The 5,000-nt window shown below is 36.9% G+C and overlaps 1 protein-coding gene across 4 annotated transcripts in view; it reads right to left on the reverse strand.

Annotated features, from left to right (window-relative positions):
* FIGN (fidgetin, microtubule severing factor) overlaps positions 1–5,000 on the reverse strand; it is a 122,249-nt gene that overhangs the window by 1,804 nt on the left and 115,445 nt on the right. For all 4 annotated transcript variants that reach the window (XM_006137334.3, XM_006137333.3, XM_075933508.1 and 1 more), the window contains one exon: positions 1–5,000. This exon is cut by the window's left edge and continues 1,804 nt beyond it; it is cut by the window's right edge and continues 3,302 nt beyond it. The gene's annotated coding sequence lies outside the window, so the exon portion shown is untranslated.

Raw genomic sequence — 5,000 nt, forward strand, 5'->3', positions numbered from 1 at the left:
TGCCTTTTTTTTTCTTTTTTGGTTTATATTAAAACCTTGCACGGACTCTTACAACTAGTTTGTTTTCATTAATTATACAGGGAGTCACAGCATTACAGTGTGAGACATTTTACATCACTGAAGACTGCAGATAAAAATAATTCTAAGTACTATAATTTGTTTAAAAATTTAAGAGCCGAGTACTTTATGTCAGTCAATAGAATAGATTATTAAAAAAAACTAACCAGATTGCCAATGCAAAAGAATGCTTCAAACAGCTAAAATTTCTCAGAGGAGGGTACAACCAAATAAAGCTGCTTTTTCTTATAGCATGCCAAAAAATGGAACCTTGATGAAGACCTACACAGTGCATAATTGCCTTTAAGTTCTTTTAAGCAGTCTTGTGTTATGAGTACAATTAAAAGTCCATCAGTATCCCAAGTACTCGTGCATTATCTACCCTGCCACGCTTTGCTAATACGTCTTATCATTTAGGATGTTAATACTGTTCAGTGTAAAGACAGTCTTTCTGAGGTAGACTGTTCAAGTTCAAGGACAAGTCTTTTTCTTACAAAATGCATGACATTCAAAAAAAGACAACAAATAAATACTACATGTACAATATGTAGCAATGAGGTAGAAATGGTTTTAAAGAACAAAGGTCTGAATACACATCTGATGAAAATAATATTTTTTAAAAAGCAAATGAAAAGTTTCTAGCGACTGTATATAAACCACAAGTACAACAACAACAAAAATAGAAAATAGAGAAAAAACAAACTACACAAACTTTAGGTTTGGAAATAAACTTTTGCTTATTTTTTTCTATTATAAGACAACAAGAAGGAATGAATTTGCTCCCAACTGTGGTGTAGTACAGAAGCATTTTTATAAATATTTAACATTCTATAGGACTGATTCATATATTCTCACACAACTCTGTGGCAAGGCTGACCCATACTGCCGACATTCTACATATCACTGAGACAGGGAGGTGAAATTTTCCTGCTTTCAGTCTAATTGTCTTTGACAATTGCAGTGCCTACTGCTACACTGCTTGTGTTGTATTTAAAAACAGGGGAAAGAGTAGAGACTTGTTCATTAAAGATGCAGTATTCCTGGTTCACAAAAATGCATCTGGCAGGTTCAAAATCGAATGTCAACCAAAGGTCTTTGCAGAGTACGAGCTTCAGTTCATGTATTGGTTAGTCACCAATACAGCTGGGGTTTTTTGTTTGTTTGCTTGCTTTTGAATTTTGAAATATGAATAGCGCCATGGTTGTGCATGTGCTTCACATAATTCTGTAGGTAATTAAACAAAAAAAGTTTTTACTTCTCAAAGGAAAGAAAAAAATTACTTGGTGTGTATGTACATATAAATATTATATACACATATGCACACATATCGGAAGAAAGGGAGTCTGTGCTGTAAAGAGCATGCATGGGAGCCTGCAGATCTGATGATGAAAACCAACAGATACAGCTAATACATTTTGGAGTTGACTCTTTTGGGTAAAAATCAGGAGTAAACTCCACTGAAATAATTGGAGTTATACTGATTTCACACTGGTGTAAGTGAAAAGAGGATTTTAGAAGTTTATTTCAGTGGCCTCATTTTATCATGTCATGTATCCATATCCATCAACTTTATAGAATAGGCTGATGATTCGCTGGCTAAGAAGAAATGCATGGGCTTGTATGTATTTTCAGACAGCAGAAAACCTGTATGGAACCAAAGTTTGCTTTTGATGTGTAAATATAATGAAGTTTACAAAACAGCTACTGAAACAATTTTGAGTTTTACACTATATTATTTTCTTTTGAAAACCACACCGCAAAGTTCTATGCAAACCAATGTAAAATGACCTTGTACTATTTTACAGATCATAGCCTCTGGGGAGCTGGTATAGCTTGCCCAGATGCTGTTTGGCCTATGTAGTTTAGTGGAATGGTTTATTTTCTCCTTTATGGATTTGAAACACACAAGAAAACATTTTGAGTGGAATATAAACTGACTAATAGATAAATATTCAGTGTGAAAGTAAATAGCCTCAAAATAAACTGCCTTCACATTCCACTGATCAGCTCAGTCAGCAAACTTTTCAATATTGTCACTAATATTCTAAATACTTTGGAGCGAGGCATGCCAGAAGTGTAGAGTATTTCCATTTGTGTCTCTCATAAGGTCATTATGAAAAACCTCTTGAATTGATATTGATCAGCTTGCAGAAATATTCCTCCACTTTATTTTTTGTTGTTGCTATTAGAATTGTTACTGCAGTTTCAGAAAAGTGCATAAGCTCATGTAAAATGGTCTTCTCATTTATCAGTACTATGATAAAATGGGAAAAGCATCTAAGCTGGTAGGCTGACATAGCTGTCATTCATTAATTATCATTCTTACCCCATATTCCCCAAAATAAAAAAAGCCTCAGTGTTTAAAATTTTGTGACTGCTTGCCAGTCTCATCACCTACCACTTCCAGCTATGACCAAAATTGCAACAGACAGCAAACAGCTTCCCGCACAAGCTCTTTCTAAACTAACCAATGCTGTGTCCGGAGGAAGATGGTTGTCTTCCATTCCCCAAAACGATCTTAGCCTTTGTGACACATCCAAGCTCTGAGAGCTCAAATCCTGAAGATTGCTTCATTCTTGCTGGGACTCACATGGCTGGAAGTCCATCTACAGGGGATCACAGCAACAAAAGGTATAAACAACCTTGTTTAACCAGAGGGGTCTAGAAACAGCCAGCTCAGCCCTCAGTTCTGTCAAGGGAGTAGATGTAGCCAGAACACACTGGAGAAGGGCTGGCTGGGTGTATTTCCCAAAGAACTTACTCAGGCAGAACCTGGTTTTATAGTTTCCTTGGAAGTCTTGTTGGAGGAGGGCAGGGCAAATGTGCAAAAGTTACTCTTACTTTAGACAAGGGTGAATCCAGTCACCTCCTTGCCCCAGGTGCACCTGCTGGACATGGGGTGAAGTTTTCAGCCTTCTCTGCCTGCAGGATTGCATCAGGCCCCTGGAATCTGAGCTTGTGGCACTCATGCCTTCACATTGTCTTAGCTTCTGCCTGCCTGTCACGTTCCTTAAGATACAGCTCAGCAGTCAGTTTTTCAGAGTGTATTTTTGAAGATAATGATTTAAACCTGGAAGCCAAAATGAGTATCTAGGATTTCATTTAATTGTGGTTTAGATAAAAGGTGGATAAAAATACACATGTGCTGTCCAGAATTTGGCATTACTTTTACAAGTCACAAAATAACTGTTAATATTATGATTTATCAGAAGTGGTTTAAACAAGAGTTGGTTTGTCAAAAGTTGCCTGAACCTTTCAGATGAGCACAGCTTGACAGCAGACAGGAAATATAATGTCTAAGACAGAAAATGGGTCAGCAACCTGCAATAGTAAAACTTGTCAGTGAAATCAATGTGAACGTACAGCTAACAGGAATATCAGAACACTACCAACACTAAAGCCAGATCTACACTATGTGAGAAAGTCAACAGAAGATGTGCTACTCCAGCTATGTGTATAGCTTAGCTAGAGTTGACGTACCTTAGGTTGAATTTCTGAAGCATCCCTACTGCAGGAGGTCGATGGGAAAAACTTTCCCGTTGACTTCCCTTACTTCTCACAACCCCATCGGTGATCAATTTAGTGGGTCCTTACTAGATCCGCTAAATCAAATCCCAGAAAAAAAAAAACTATTTCAGGAGTATTGGTTTCAGAGTAAGCATAGACCAAGCCTAAAGAAGATAAAAGGGTGGAGGAGGGGGATTAGGAGGAAGCAGAAAGAATGGGTCAGAAGAATGATTGTGTTTGTTAGTCACTTGTTGAAAAAGCAGGTGGTTTATTTAAATCTTACGTTTTGTATCCTTAATGAAAGGCACTGTTTTAAAAAAATGGTACTTTCAGGTTTTAAACAAACTTTAGATTGACAAAATGTTTGCCAGGAATTCTTCTTAAATTAAATTTTGGTTTATTTGCTCTGGTTTATCTATCTATATATTAAAAGAAAGGTAAAAGAAAGCAGTCAATTTCCCAGCAATATCACAAAATCCCTCATTAGCTTTCTAAATGCTAAATGTTTCAATTGATCTAACATAATGGATGAGATGTGTATAATTTTTTTGAAAGAAGACAAACATGATCTGATAACAGATTGATATCTCTCTTCTTGGGGCTTTTCAGTGCATTTATTCAAAGTATTTGAATGTACATTACTTCACAGAAACATTAAATGCCAGTGCTTTGTAACAGTTTTGTTACTGTCTCTTTAAAGTAAACACTTTTTTAAATTTTTTTTTAAAAAGCAAGGCTGTTTTGCTCATGCAGTGTCAGAGGCTTTGAGCAGCTGCAACACACTCTGCTCCTGTTCAGAGACATTACCCAACATCAGTCAGCTGTCATGAAAAGAGTTGCACATAAAGCATTAAAGGATAAAAAGAAAGACACTGTGGGGCGGGGGAAGCATTGAGCAAAATGCCACACATGCCAGCTCATCTTTCCAGAAGGAAGACTCTGTAGCATGTGTAGTGGGGGGACAACAGAAAGGAGAGAATGTAATGTACAGAGAGAAACTTGACTTGAGGGAAAACAGCAGCTCTCTGAAACTCGTCAAGCAGGTTAGCATTCCTAATGTAATCTGACTTTAAATATTTTTTTTGCCCTATTTCTTACTTTGCTTTCCAAGAGAAATGTAACAAAACTGAGGTAGAAATAATGGTGGGTACAGTCCAGCCTGGAAGATTTCTAACATATACTAAATGAAGACTGCAGTAAGGACAATGAAGCCATATGTACAATAAAAATGAAACTTTACAGTTTTGAAGGGAAATAAATGTACTTGAGGGTTCAGTTTTGCTTTGTTATTTGTATTGTTTGGTCACAGTCTACTGCATTGCTATGAAAAGCTCTGCAACAGAGCTATGCCAATGACCTACAATGCTTCCATTCCCCACAGCCTCACTGAAATAGCCACACAACTCCAACTACAGCCAAGAAATAGAAGGCTAGTA

This window comes from Pelodiscus sinensis, chromosome 7 (genome assembly GCF_049634645.1).
Source record: "Pelodiscus sinensis isolate JC-2024 chromosome 7, ASM4963464v1, whole genome shotgun sequence".
NCBI classification, from domain to species: Eukaryota; Metazoa; Chordata; order Testudines; family Trionychidae; genus Pelodiscus; species Pelodiscus sinensis.